Source organism: Nannospalax galili, unplaced genomic scaffold (genome assembly GCF_000622305.1).
Source record: "Nannospalax galili isolate Female #2095 unplaced genomic scaffold, S.galili_v1.0 scaffold1437, whole genome shotgun sequence".
NCBI classification, from domain to species: domain Eukaryota; kingdom Metazoa; phylum Chordata; class Mammalia; order Rodentia; family Spalacidae; genus Nannospalax; species Nannospalax galili.
Genome location: NW_008341050.1, coordinates 752,144 through 767,823, shown reverse-complemented (window position 1 = coordinate 767,823; position 15,680 = coordinate 752,144). Strand labels below are relative to the sequence as shown.

At 43.1% G+C, this 15,680-nt stretch overlaps 1 protein-coding gene across 4 annotated transcripts in view; it reads right to left on the bottom strand.

Moving 5' to 3' along the window:
* P4ha1 (prolyl 4-hydroxylase subunit alpha 1) overlaps window positions 1–3,038 on the bottom strand; it is a 68,243-nt gene extending 65,205 nt beyond the window's left edge. For 3 of the 4 annotated variants that reach the window (XM_008836616.3, XM_008836617.3, XM_017799035.2), the window contains exon 1: window positions 2,886–3,038. The gene's annotated coding sequence lies outside the window, so the exon portion shown is untranslated. The remainder of the gene's footprint in view (window positions 1–2,885) is intronic. The other variant, XM_008836615.3, reaches the window with a different exon arrangement.
* Window positions 3,039–15,680: the final 12,642 nt, after the last annotated feature.

Here is a 15,680-nt window from a genome sequence, read left to right as displayed (position 1 = left end):
ACACATGATATCACAATATGATGTAATTTCATTGACTAACAATATAGCAATTCAACAAATTCTAAGAATTTATTTTGTTAAAAACCTTTTTCGCCAAAGTTTATTAGGATCATCTATATACTTCAACCCAGCTGACCTTAATAAGCTCATCTCAACTTTCTGAAATAGTCAAGAAAGTCCGCTTCCCGAAGTCTCGATATCCTTGAATATTAGCTTCGTATCTTTTACTCTTTAGGGGTTCTTATAATAGTGCTCACGGATAGGGGAACATGAAACGGCAGATAAAATTATATGGAAATATGTATGATTATACTAACTTAGGTCCCTATTTTCCAGAGGATTTTTGAGGGATTTCATAGCCTCAAAGTACAGTGAGAATCACTCTATTTCACAGATTAATCTAAGAATAATAATTATATCCCAGGTTAATCACATTAAAAATAAAGCTTTCTGGGCTGATGAGATGTCAGTATGCAACTCATTCTACAGAAAGAGAGACTGTTAACATCTTCACCAAAGGCCAAGACATACCCGCAAAAATGTGTACCACACAGGTGAGATAAAGCTTTCTTCTTTCAAAAATGCTTTTTTAAACTTTTCAAAACTTTTTATTACTTTTATTTTATGTGTGTGTACTGCCCACATGTAGGTAAGTGCACCCTTGTCGTCCAATGCCCGAGGAGGTCATCAGAAGAGGGCACCAGATCCCCTGGAACGAGATATGGACTGCTGTGAGCCACCATGTGGATTCTGGGAACTGAACCCAGGTCCTCTGGAAGAGTAGCCAGTGCTCTTAACGACTGAGCCATCTTTCCAGTCCCCTAAAATGCTTTTTGTAATAATTACAAGTTGTATTTATTGTTCATCTGTTTTACTAGCTACAAAAGACAAAATGCCCACAGTAATTATCTTAGCAAAGTCCTAGCTTTCAGTATTTCAAAATAAAACCCATTTCAGTATAATGGAAGTAGCTTTACCCATCTGAAAGAGAACAGGTAGTCCTTCTAGTCTGTAAATCCAAAATGCATTTCCCCTCAAATTTCAAAAACACTGGCAAGACTTTAGTATACCATTCCAAAATCAAAACTGCCATGATTTTTAAAGGTTTAAGTAATAAAAATCGATGCTTCACAGCCAAGCATGATAGCCCATGCCTTTAGTCCCAGCACTCCAGAGGCAGAGGCAGGAGGACCTCTGTGAGTTCAAGACCAGCCTGGTCTACATAGTGAGTTTCAGGCCAGCTGGGGCTACAGGGAGACCCTGTCTCAAAAAGACCAAAAAAAAAAAAAACATGCTTCCCACAGAAAGAAAAAGGTTAAAGTCCAAATTTATATATATGCTTCCAAAATTACACTCAGATGAAAGCCAAAGTTAAAGAAAAATCATGCTGGGGAAGGGAAAAAAAATAGAGCAGATGACTATCCATATTTGAAATTGAGACAAAAATATGCAAGGCTATTCACTTTAACTTCACTACTTCCTGCTTAAACACCTTTCTCCCTTTCTCAAAAAAAAAAAATTCATCAAAATAATCCCTTTAAGAATTTTTTAAATTAACTAGCAACGTTCCTGCTATGTAGACCTAATTTTTCATGTGGTTATGTTAGGAAGACTAGCCCCATTCATTAGCTACATCTAAACCTGAAAGAGGAAATACTTTTCTTCCCTCAACCTTAAAAAAAAAGGGGGGGGGGAGTGGATGAAAGAATACTGTTGCCACGTCTCCCCTCCCTCCCCCACTCACGTAGTGGCTATTTCATCCCTCAAGAGTGCATTCCAAGGAAAAATCCAAGAGCCACAGCTCTCGGAGAAACAGTTAAGTGGAGGCTGGCAAGTCCCTTTAGCCTTTTTAGATCAGTTCCTAAAACAGGATCCAGTAGCTTCTTCGCCCAACACAGTGTACAATTCCAAGTCTCTGTTCTCTAAGTTACGCTTATTAAGCTGTTGGTGTCTAAAACACTGTATGTGTACTAAGTTGGGCACTTAAGAGAAAGTCTCACTCTAAGCTTACCAGCCTTCCCCAACCTTAAACATCCATCTGGACCGCCAAGAACTCAGCTTAAATTTTCATAGAACAGGGAAGGTTTGACTGAAATGGACTTTTAAACCCAATAAATGAAAGTCCGGGTGGGTGCTTAAAAAGCCTGCAAATGAGAAAAATGGGGGGTGGGGGCAAGGGAGAGAGCGAGACCAGGATTCACGCGCCCTCAAATGATTACTGGGGAGGGAAAGGGAAGGAAGAAGCCAGCCTTCCCACCAGCTAGCTGCGATAGCACTTTCCGGCTCCCGCAGCCTCAGCTGGGCGCCTCGGGCTACGTCTAGCAGCCAGACAGGACCGCGACAAGCAACAGACAGAAGTTCAGCCTTAACTTCGGAGCAGGTCCGGCTCCTGGAGTGTCCAAAGGAGTTAATAGTTTGGGAGAAAAACAGTATTTTTTCCCCAAACCCTTGGCGTGCCCGGGCTCTACTTCGAGCGTGCAAGCCTCCCCGGTCCTCCGCCACATGCGGGCCAGCTGCGGCCCCCACCCGGCCCCGCCCCGCGGCCCCGCCATCGCGCAGGGAGCACCGAGTACGGACGGAGTTCGGCCCGGGAAGGAACATTCAAGAAAGTCCTGGTCCTGGGGCGGGGACAGAGGCGGCTGCAACCCCGAGAAGCCCGAGGCAGGACGGGGGCGGCGGGGAGCGGCGAGAAGCGAGGCTCGGGGAGGGCGCAGGACCGACGCTCACGCAGAGGAGCCCGGGGGCGGCTGCAGTAAGGCAGATCCGCCACCCCAAGCCAGCCCCGCACAGCGCGAGGACCCCCCCCCCTCCGCCGCGGCCGGGCGCGCGACCCCGCCCTCCCTCGGGGCCCCATCCCGAACTGCAAGGTCAAAGGCGCACCTCACCTGGAGAGCAGGACGCGACGGCACGCGCGCTCCGGCCCGCTACACTCTGGTCGCCCTCAGCCCTCTGGCTGCGCGACTAGGCAGCAGAGGGAGCCAGCTGGCCCTTTTATAACCTCTAGGCCCCGCCAAGGAGGAGGCGGCCGCGGCCCTCGCTACGTGAGCCTGGTCACACCAGCGGCCTCGCCACTGCGCAGTCGCCCGAGCGCCGCCCACCCCCGGGCCTCCCGGGCCAGTGGAGTTCCAGGCCCGAGAGGAGCGGTCCGAGCTGGCACGGAGGACGTACTGCGCCTGTGCAGGGCTCGCGCCACGCCGTCGTTACTATGGTTACCACGGGGTTTCCCCAGCTTCTGTAGGATGTTAGCGCCTTGATTTCAGGGTCAAGCGTAGGTCTAAGAGCGTGGAAACCAACAGCAAAGACGGTTGTTGGAAATTAAAGAGGATTTAGAGGAGAATGGAAAACTAAACGGAATCGTGGCGTGGGCACTAACACGGGGCGTCCCGCGTTGCAGTCTCGACTTCCTTAGCTGGAAAAGCTTTTTGCATGAGCTCTTTGTTGCACCACTACAGACATTTTGTAAGGCTATCACTCCATCTCCCACCTTTATGCTTTGGTGGATGGTAGACTGAGAGCTCCAGCATCACCTGGATTCAAATTCTCACCCGGTCTTGAATAAGGTTGAACGTTGACCACTCGGTATCTTGGGTTCCTCCTCTGCAAAGTAGGAACTTCAGTATTATCTGTCTCCTAGGATTATTGCGAGAATGACATAAGATAATGAATGTAAAACCCTTCATGCATAACTAGCACTCAGGGAGAACTCGGTAACTGTTATGAAATAGGGGGTGGCGGGCTGCCTGTTGTTGAGTGCTTGTCAAGCCCGGAAGCCTCAGCTTTTATTACTGACACCAAAAACAAAAATACTGTTAGGCACCCAGTGTTGTATTGGTCTTAGTTTTAAGTTTTAGGTTTAGTTTTTGGTTTTAGTTTTAAGAAAGCCTTACCACCAGGGAGCAGACAATGAAAGAGATAACTTCCGCCTTATCAGTGAAAGAATAACTTCCTACAACTCGTTATTCATTAAAAATTGTTAAGTTTTGCATAAATGCTATGTATCACAATGATTAACATTTGACACTTATCTAGGAGTTGGGGTTGATTACGTAGATCGGGAATAAAGAGATCTTCAGGCAACCAGACAGTAGTGATTAGCTACATTAGTGATTCTCAAAGTGTAGTTAGGGGGTCAACAAAGCAAAATTTCTTTTTATATTAAGACTTTATTTGTCTGGACTTGGTGGTGCACGCCTTTAATACCAACACTCGGGAGGTAGGTAGCAAGTGCTACATAGGGAGACCCTACCCCAAAAAACCAGAAAATGGGGCTGGAGAGATGGCTCAGCGTTAAGACCACTGACTGCTCTTGCAGAGGTCCGGGATGCAATTCCCAGCACCCACATGGTGGCTACGAACCAGCCTTAACTCCAGTTCCAGGGGAATCCAAAGCCCTCTTCTGACCTCCGAAGCACTGCACAACACGGGTGCACTCACATACATGCAGGCAATACACTCGTACACATAAAAATAATAAATTTTTTTTGGTCTTTTTGAGACAGGGTCTCCCTGTAGCCCCAGGTGTCCTGGAACTCATCATGTGGACCAGGCTGGCTTTGAACTCACAGAGCTCCGCCTGCCTCTGCCTCCCGAGTGCTGGGATTAAAGGTGTGTGCCACCTCACCCGGCGATAAAATATTTTTTAAAAACCTAGAAAAATAAGAAAGATTTTCTTTGCCTCAATTGACAGCACAGTGGAATTTTACAGAAACTACTGCTCCTTTTGTAATGGACTAAGTGCAGAACATGTATGAACCAGACCAGACTTGAGATTTACAAAAATGTAAAATAATATCACAGTTCTAAATTCTTTTGAAAATGTTTTCAGTAACAATGTTATTAACTTATTTAATTGTTTTGAAATGAATTATTTAAAAAGTTTTACATGTTTTGACTCCTACTACAGTAAATGCTGGTAGATATCAGCCACATAAAAGCTTCTTTAATCAATATTTTTTGGGAGTGGAGAACCAAAGAATGGTTCCAGACCGCGGGGCCAGTTTACTGCTAAGTCAATGAAGTTTCTTTCATCTTCAGGACTTCACATTATCAGTACCCTTCTCCAAGTCCCTGGGAGGAGTCTTAGCTGTATGTTCACATGACCATCTACTTCTGTGATCTTTTGTAAAAGAAGGCTATTTTTTACCATATTCCTTTTCCTCAGTGACTGACTTCCCCTTTGCCATGCTTCCTTTTCTCTAAAGGTGTTAGAGTAGCTGGCAGACATTTAAAATCTTTTGTTAAAATTGAATTAGGGATCCATTTGGTTTGAATTTAGGAGGGTATATTTTTGTAGACCAGTCTCTTCCACATGTGGTTAAGATATTTCCAGCTGTCCCAAGCTTCCAAGAATCCTGTCACCACCCATTGTGTGACCCACCCGGGATTATAAAAGGTACAGAACCAGACCTCTTGATTTTTTTATTCTTTGGGGCTTTTTTTTTTTTTTTTTTTTTTTGGCCTTTTTTCAAGACAGGGTCTCCCTGTAGCCCCAGCTGAACTAGAATTCACTATGTAGACCAGGCCCACCTGCCTCTGCCTCCCAAGTGCTGGGATTAAGTGCATGCACCACCATACCTGGCAGAGCCAGACCTCTTAAAGTGATTAGAATCTAGACTTCATTCTAGAGTGAAAATGTGCGTGACCTGGGATGTGTAGCTCCTTAGTAGAGTGCTTGCCCAGCATGTGTGATACTTTTGGCTCAGCCCCAGCACTGCAAAAATAAAAAATAAAAATAGGAAGATAGTAGAGGAGAAGCAGGCTTGAAATGAAGAGAGCATGAGGCTGGTATTTTGGATATTTCTCCTAATTATTGTATGTTTAATATTTTATTTATTTGGGGTTATTTTGTGTGTGACTAATTTGCCTGCATTTGTTTAAATGCACGGTTGTGTGCAATGCCCTTGGAGGCTAGAAGAGGGCATTGAATCCCCTGGAACTTGAGTTAAAGACAGTTGGTTAGCTGCCATGTGGGTGCTGGGAACCAAACCTGGATCCTCTGTAGAAACAGCCAGTGCTCTTAACCACTGAGCCATCTCTCTAACCCGTTTAGTTTTTTGAGGCAGAGTCTCACACTATAACCTAGGATGACCTAGAGCTCACTATGTGCCTGGCCTCAGCTCTTATCACCTAGGGCTGGGATTATAGGCATTACCACCACTCCAGGCTTGATGTATGATTTTAACTAGTTTAAAAGGAAGTTCTTGGGGCTGGAGAGATGGCTCAGTGGTTAAGAACACTGGTGGTTCTCAAACCCGGGTTCGAATCCCAGCACCCACATGGCAGCTAACAACTGTAACTCCAGTTCCAGGGGATCTGACAGCCTTTTCTGTGCTCCGTGGGCATTGCATGACATGGGTGCACTTATCTACATGCAAGCAATACACGGACACACATAAAATAAAAATAATTAAAAAATTTTTAAAAAAAGAAGTTCTTTTCTCTTAGAATTTAAAAAGAACGCTACAGCAAACTAGAGTGCTTATCCATTTGAGGAACTCTGATGTGGTCCCATTTTTTTAAGTCATTATAGTAAACAACCTGTTGAAGATTTCTATAAATTAATGTCAATCCTAAAAATTTACCTGATGTTATCAGCACGTTGTAAGCATGAAAGAAACTTTCTAACCCATTTCCATCAGTAATGTGAAATTTTAACTAACTACACTCAAAGGAAAAAACTAAAATGCTTCTCACTGCAAAATAATTATTATCATATGTAGAAACAAAGAGAATCAGGGTTACAATAGTAAAGAAAGAAAAACAATACAAATATGTGCCAGTTAATTTTTTTGTCTTTTTTTTGAGACAGGGTCTCCCTGTAGCCCCAGCTGTCCTGGAACTCACTATGTAGACCAAGCTGCCCTTGAACTCACAGAGATCCGCCTGCCTCTGCCTCCTGAGTACTGGGATTAAAGGTGTGTGCCACCACACCCAGCACCAGTTAATTTTTAAACAATTATTTTGCTAGCTGTGCTAGCCCTCTCAGTAACCCTAGCATTTAAGAGGCTAAGGCCAGAGGGCCAAGAGTTTAAGGCCAGCCTGGGCTACATAGTGAGAATCTGTCCCAAATTATTTTGTTTTTTCAATTTTATGATGATGATTGTCTTAGTCCATTGAGTGTTGCTATAACAAAATACTTGAGACTAGGTATTTCATAAAGAAAAGAGGTTGATTTTGAATCACAGTTTTGAAATTAGTAAGTAAAAGATCAATAGCAACTCAAAGAAAAAGGAGAGGGGAGGCGAGAAGAATAGGGAGAAGAGATACTCTCAGCTCTTACACTGGGGTCTCAAACTAGCACATGAACTCTGGAGGAACAAAGTATTCCAATCCTTAGCTGTGCTGTTTGTCATTTTTTCGAGATTTGCCTTCTGGGCATTCAAAAAGAGACTTCATATTAAATCTACGTAAGATTACCCAATCTGATCATCCCTGTTTTGCTAGAATGAAAATGAAAGTTACCTGGAGGAGAAAAAAAATGACATGACTGTCTCTGAATGGTCAGACCTTAAGCAGACCTGCTCCAGCCTTCCTGTAAGCCTCCAAGAACTCTCTTCCTCTTGCATACAAAAGAAGTTGGATTTGTTCATCAATCAAATATTTCTTGAATAAAATGTTAAAGGTTACATATTCTTAGAAAAAGACTATTTTGTAGCTGTGGTGACAAGGAGAAGCGATTTTAAACTGAATAGATCAAGAGCAACTCAAGTTAGTAAACATACCACTAAATAAAAATTTAAAAACACAGTAACAGCTGGGCGTGGTGGCTCATGCCTTTAATCCCAGCACTCTGGAGGCAGAGGCAGGGGAATCCCTGTGAGTTCAAAGCCAGCCTGCTCTACATAGTGGGTTCCACGCCAGCTGGGGCTACAGGGAGACCCTGTCGCAAAAAAGAAAAACAACAACAAAAAAAAAAACAACAAAACAGTTACAAGCTTCCTACTTTTTAAAGTCAGTCAAATAAAAACAGTCTTACTCTATCAGGTCATCATCAATGACCACTCCACCACCTTAATTATGTTTCTAAGACTGATATCTACCTCCTCACCCAAACCCTGAACTCCACCTTCCTCAAAATACTGTAGAAGAAGGCCTGACACCTGTAATCCCGGTCACCATGACAATGGGAAAGTCATTCATCCATTAGTACCTGTCTGATGATATAAACCAGACCACACTAAATAGCAGATACATGATTTCTGCTGTGATGGAATTCAGAATCCTTCTAAGGAAACCAGCAACATACAAAATGAGGAAGAATACAGACACAAATTTGGTAAGTGAAAATACACTAGAAAGAATAAGGACATCGAAGAAACTGGCTCAAGAAGTGACATTTCGGGGCTGGAGTGATGGCTCAGTGGTTAAGAGCACTAGCCAGTCTTGCAAAGGACCCAGGTTCGGTTCCCAGCACTCACATGGTGGCTAACAACTGTCCATAACTCCAGTCCCAGGGGAGTCAACACCTTCTGGCTTCCAGGGGATCCAAGGCCCATTGCATGTACAGGTGTACTTACATACATGCATGCCAAACATACACATAAAATAAAAATAAATATTTAAGAAGTGACATTTTAATTGAGGCCTGGAGTGTGTGGGTAAGACCATTCTACAGAGAGAAAATAGCTGGGCATGGTGGCACACGCCTTTAATCCCAGCACCTGGGAGGCAGAGGCCAGCCTGGTCTACATAGTGAGATAGTGAGTTCAGGATGGCTGGGGCTACAAGGAGACCCTATCTCAAAAAGACAAAAAAAAAAAAGAGGAAATAGTATATTCAAGTACCATGTCAAAAGAATTTGTGGAACATTTGAGAATCAAATTCAGTATAGCTGTAGTACAGTAAACAAGGGGGAAACTTGTAAGAGAGATTAGAGAATTATACAAAGGCTAGATCATACAGGACTGTGTGTGTGTTTAGGTACAATGAGAAGGCACAGAAATATTTTAACAAAGGAGTAGCATATTATTGACCTTCAAACAGGAACATATAAGAAGACAGCCTTTCTTGTGAATGACATGTCACTGAACCCATAGGATAGACCCTGGGAACAAGGAACAGGAGCAACTGACTTTTATCCTTACTCATAAAAGTCAAGATATGAGGATTATAGATCCTGGTATTGTACAACTATGAAACATGGCTGCACTGGGTCAAGTCAGATCACCCACATCACATGGCCGCCACAGAGATGGGATGCTCACAGTGGTGGGCAATAATGACTCTTTAAAGATATTCATACCCTCACCAGGTATGGTGGCACACGCCTTTAATCCCAGCACTTGGGAGGCAGAGGCAGGCGGATCTCTGTGAGTTCAAGGCCAGCCTGGTCCACATAGTGAGTTCCAGGACAGCTGGGGCTACAGGGAGACCCTGTCTCAAAAAGACCAAAAAAAAAAAAATTAGAAAACTAGCCAGGCGTGGTGGTGCACCCCCTTAGTCCCAGCACATAGAAGGCAGAGGCAAGCAGATCTCTATGAGTTCAAGGCCAGCCTGAGCTACATAGTGAGTTTCAGGCCAACTAGGGCTACCGGGAAACCCTGTCTCAATAAGACAAAAAAAAAAAAAGGAAAACTGGCAGAATAGCAGTCTCAGCACCCAACATGAGGAAGTCAGAAAAGTGATCCAAACTTGTAGAGAAGCTGGTTTTGAATCATATTCAGTTTGAAATGACAAAGGTCTTCACAGGGTTGAAGCATAGTCAGAGTTTGTCAATATTAAGCAGATTTCCTTTTTTACAACAGAAACTGATCTAAATACTAACATTTTGTTTATTCACAGTTCTAACTTAAAAGTAATCCAAAAAGACATGGTTCATAGAACCTCAGCTATTTGGGAGCTACTGAAACAAGAAGATCATGAGTTCAAGGCTAACTTGGCAACTTAAATAGACCCTGTCTCAAAACAAATGTTTAAAATAGTCCTGATGTGACTAGAGAGATGGCTCAACAGTTAAGGGCACTGACTGCTCTTGCAGAGGATCTGGGTTTGGTTACTGTTACCCACACAATGGCTAACAACCATCTGTAATACCAGTTCCAGGGGATCTGACGCCCTCTCCTGCCCTCCATGGGCATTGTACAACATGGGTGCATTTACACAAATGCAGGCAATACACTCATACACATCAAATAAATAAAAATAAGCTTTTAAATTTCACTAAAATAGTCCTGGAGATTTAGCTCGAGAGTAAAGTACTTGCTTAGCATGCATGAGGCCCTGGGCTCAATCCCTGTAATAAAGAAATGACTCAGTGATTCCTTTCAGCTCTAACTGCACTTTTTTTCTTAAATTTTTTATTATTTGTACTTTATGTGCATGAGTGTATTTCCTGCATGTGTGTAGGTGCACCTATGTTGAGCAATATCTTGGAGGTCAGAAGAGGTTTTCCAATCCTCTGGAGTTATGGATGATTGTTAACCACCACGTGGGACTGGGATTCGAACTCGGGTCCTCTGTAAGAGCAGTCAGTGCTCCGAACTGCTGAACCATCTCTCCAGTCCCTCTAACTGCACAACTTGAATTAACAGCATTTCAGCTGTTGGTTGTCATGGACTTGAGAAGTGATAGAGTATTTAGAGAGTGGAAGGTTGGCTGCCTCCCTAAGTAGTTGTTCATGTTATTTATCAAATACTTCTGGGACTTTTCTCTTCCTAGACAGAAAGGTCTGCTCCTCTCCATCTGAAATTAGCTATGATTAATTGACTTGCTTTCATCAAAAAACATGGCTTATTTGAGAATCAGAATGTTTATCATATTCCCTTCGCACTGTTGTAGCTACCATGGAGACCCACATCAAGATGAAACTTTAGGCTGAGGCAGGAAGATTAGAGAGTTTGAGGCTAATCTGAGCTACATGAAAAGATGCTGCATTGCATAAACTTTAGCTGAGGAAATGCAAACAAATGTCTGCTCACCCCAGATAGAGCACTAATGACAGACCAAAGTTAGGATTCCATCACAGTCCAGCTTGGTGAAGCAATGTCTCTACTGAGCTTACTTACAAAGCATAGATGAAGGGTGCTGCCTTACAGTGGTATGAGTGACCTCAAAGTAGCCAAGTCACTGAAAAGTTTCATCCCAGCATGGATGACAACTTCCCACTCTCTAAATACTCTATCACTTCTTAAGACCATGAGACCACATGCAGCTTGGGATGGATTCTGTACAGCTGGGCAGGAGGTGTAGAAAGGAGTGGGTGGAATCTCAGGTGAGGGGGTAATGGCCCTCCACACCCACTTCTTCCATGAGGAAACATCAACAAATCTGATCTTGAGGATGTCCTGCAAGTAGACAGAGCTTCTGTAATGGAAATGACAATAATAGATGTTAAGCTCAGAGGACAGCACTCTACAAAAACTCTGCATCAGCCAGGTGTGGTGGTGCACGCCTTTAATCCCACTGCTCAGGAGGCAGAGGCAGGCAGATCTCTGTGAGTTCGAGGCTAGCCTGATCTACATAGTGAGTTCCAGGCCAGCTGGGGCTACAGGGAGACCTTGTCTCAAAAAGACCAAAAAAAAAACCAAAAACAAAACTCTGCATCAAACAGACAGACAAAACCAAGATGAAGCCAACTGTTTAGACACTGAGCAATGAACAAAAAATAAACACAGCCCAGAGTCTGCCTTGACAGTCTGTCCTATGTGTGTACCTGAGTGAAAAATATTAAGCCACTAAAATTTGGAGTTATCCATAACTACAGCATTACCTTGTCTGTCTTAATCCATATACTTTTAAACAAAAACAGTCAAACTTTTGTTTTACAATACTTACCAGAATTGTCTTATCAACCTTATTTTCTACCTGGATATCATGCATCGCCTACCTAGTATTCACTCCCCCCATACAGCTATGAAGACTCTAAATTGCCCAGTCTTTCAATTGAGGTATTACTTCCCCATCTGTTTTGGATATAGAAAATGTCAAAGGAGCAGGACCTCTTGGCAAATGACTGTAATCCCAGCACTCAAGAAGAGACAAGACGATTGGGTAAGTTTGAGGCCAGCTTCGTATACACAGTGAACTATAGCTCAGCCAGGGATACATAGTGAGATTCTGTATCTGGAAACTAAAAGAGGGGACAGGGCAAGAAAAGCATTGCTTCTATTTAAAAATTGTTTTCGTTTTTATTTATTATTATTTTACCTGTATAAATGTTTTTCCTATGTGTATGTAGGTGCACCAATGTCATGTAATGCCCACAGAAGCCAGAAGAAGCCATCAGATCCCCTAGACCTGTAGTTAAGGATGGTTGTTAGTTGCCACATGGGTGCTAGGAACTGAACCCAGGTCCTCTGCAAGAGCATACAGTGCTCTTAACTGCTGAGTCATCTCCCCAGTCCCCGCTTCCACCTTTAAAATGAAAAAAAAAAAATCCAGTAATATGTAAATATTAGTTTTTGAGCATATAAAACAGCTGAAGTCACAAAATAACCATGTAACCAGAATTCCAAAGACAATTAGGACACACAACTTAGACCTTTAGTAAAGCAAAAAGAAATCAGCAAAGGTTTTAATGAATTGTTAACAGTCAAATGGGGCTAGACTGTCAGTTCTGAGCTTCTGACTAGGAAGCAGGACCACGTCACCATGCTTAGCTCCTAGCACTAGTGTCAGCTACTGTTACTATATTATTTTTGGTTTGGTTTTTTTTGGGGGGGTGTTGAAACAGGATCTCCCTGCAGCCCCCGCTGGCCTGGAAATCACTATGTAGACCAGGCTGGCCTCTATCTCACAGAAATCTGCCTGCCTCTGCCCACCCCCAAGTGCTGGGATTCAGGGTGTGTGCCACAATACCCAGCATTTTTTTTGAAATGGGGTTTTGCTGTATAGGCCTGGCCCGTCTGGAATTTACTATATAGACCAAGATGGTCTTGAATTTGCAGCAATCCTTCTGCCTCTGACTCCAGAGTGCTAGGATATAGATGTGTACCACCACATCCAGACACAAATTCAAAAAAAATTCTTAGATGTTTTCCAAAAAGGAAATAGTTATTATAGAGACCAGTTACTCTAATACGGAAATCTATTTAATTATTCACTTCATTCAACAAATATTTGAGCACTGAAAATGCGCTAGGACTTATATCCAGTATTAGAAATACTGATTAATGGGGCTGGAGAGATGGCTCAGTGGTTAAGAGTGCTGACTGCTCTTGCAGAGGACCCGGGTTCAATTCTAAGCATCCACATGGCGGCTACAAACCATCGTTAACTCCAGTTCCAGGGGAATCCGAAGCCCTCTTCTGACCTCCATGGCATTGCACAACACGGGTGTACTCATGTACATGCAGGCAAAACACTCATACACATAAAATAAAAATAATAAATAAAATATAAAAAAAGAAATACTGATGAATGAGCCAGAGGCACTTACTAGTTTTGGTGTGTGAACATTTAGGACAGTCTTAGCAGACTCATTCACTTCTCATCCATTAGGTCATCATTGAATAGAAGTAACTTGAATCCTGGATAGTCAATATTTTGAAGTTCTATACTTAGCAGGGAAATGTCCACCAACTGTTCTATCAAGCATAGAAAATAGTTAAAAATTAAACATTTTGCTGAAAACAAGTTACATTCGAGAAGAATGCTTCTGTTTATAGAGAGAATCTGACTTGGCTGTCTGAATGACTTGTAGAGCTTGGCAGGTCCATGCATTCTTCCAAATGAACTTATCAAGGGTTCAGACACACCCAGCAAGAATGCCGGAAGTCTCAACTTTAGAATCAGTGAACTCATGTCATAATCCACCACTGATAGTATAGAACATTTCTTAGTGAACTGCTTTAACTTTCATGCAGAAATTTCTGCTTTTATAAAATGGCCACAGTAATATGCATTGCATTAATAAGATCATGCATTCTTAAGCTTGGAATATGCTGTGTTCTTCATCATCTTGGCTTCCAGATGTGTGTGCCCTTTAATCGGGTTCTTTTCATCACTCTCTGTTAAGCATTGGAAAGATGGTGGAGGGAAACCCATTGCACTTAGCTTTCTTTGGGGGGCAGGAGGAAACAGCTTTGATTTTGTAGACTAAGCTGGCTTCAAACTCTCCACCCTCCTGCCTCTGCCTCTAGAATGGTAGGATCACAGGTGTGTGGCTCTAAAGTTGGTCCTGAACTTTGATTTGGGGTTGTTTTTGTTTGTTTGTTTGTTTGTTTGGGAGTTTGTTTTGTTTTGTGGGGATTTTAAGACAGGGTCTCCTTGTAGCCCCAGCTGACCTGGAACTAACTATGTAGACAGGCTGGCCTTAATCTCACAGAGATCTGCCTGCCTCTGCCTCCCAAGTGCTGGGATCAAAGGCGTGCACCACCATGCCCAGCTTGTACTCTACTTTTGAAGAGGCACCCAAGGACTTCCCAGTGTTTATGTTGTCACAGGCTTTGCAAATGGGCAAGGCTCTTTGTCAGTGAAATATTTGTGGGGCTCCCACATAAACTACTTCCCATCCTTATTTGCTACAATCTTACTTTCTTTAAAAAAAAATGGTTTTTTTGGTCTTTTTGAAATAGGGTCTCCTTGTAACCCCAGCTGTCCGGGAACTCACTATGTAGACCAGGCTGGCGTTGAATTTACAGAGATTCACCTGCCTCTGCCTCTAGACTGTTGGGACTAAAGGCATGTGCCACCACGCCTGGCTTAGAGAAGGCTTTCTAATGGAGTAACTCACAAATAGCTAAAGACAATAAATATGCTGAGCACAGTAAGACAGAGAGGAGTGTGCCAGACAGGGATGTAGCTTAGCAACACTGCCTCAAAATAAAAGTAAAAAAGAGCTGGTGATGTAGCTGAAAGGTAAAGCGCTTGCTTGCTTAGCATGCTCAAGCCTAGAGTTCAAGCCTAAGTTCAAGTATAGAGTGCAGGGAGGATCAGCTCTTGGGTTCTAGCATTTGTGTGTGTGTGTGTGTGTGTGTGTGTGTTCATGTGTGTGCATGTGCATGTATGTTTCTACATCTCAACACTAGATTTTTTTTTTTTTTTTTTTGGTGTTTTTAAAACAGTCTCCTTGTAGCCCCAGCTGGCCTTGAACTCACAAAACTCCGCCGGCCTCTGCCTCTGCCTCCCGAGTGCTGAGATTAAAGGCATGTGCCATCATGCCTGGCCCTGAAACTCTTTTTTAAAAAACTGTTTTCATTATTTTTGCCTTATGTATATGAGTGTGTTGCCTGCATGTATGTCAGTGCATCCATGCTGTGCAATACCTTCAGCGGTCAGAAGAGGGCATCAGATCCCCTGGAACTGGAGTTACAGATAGTTGTTAGCCACTATGTGGGTGCTGGGAACTGAACCCGGCTCCTCTGCAAGAGCAGCCAGTGCTCTTAACCACTGAGCCATCTCTCCATCTCCCTGGCCTGGAACTCTATATGATATGGAGATAAAGCTGGCCTCAGTCTCACTGAGGAAATCTACCTGCCTCTGCCTCCTGAGTGCTGGAATTAAAGGCATGTATATACTACTGTGCCTGCTTCTCTCTCCATCTTGACCCCATGATTCTTCATGATCTTGTTAGCTCTTCGATGCTTTTGGAATTTTGTCTCATATTTTATCATCCTTTAATTCTCAACAGTAGAGTGGGTTCTAATTACATATGTCATCTGCCATTACCAAAAGAAAACCGTATGTTGACCGTATGGTTTTACAGTTTTCTGCAGTGGTTTTACTATTTTCTGCAGCACCTT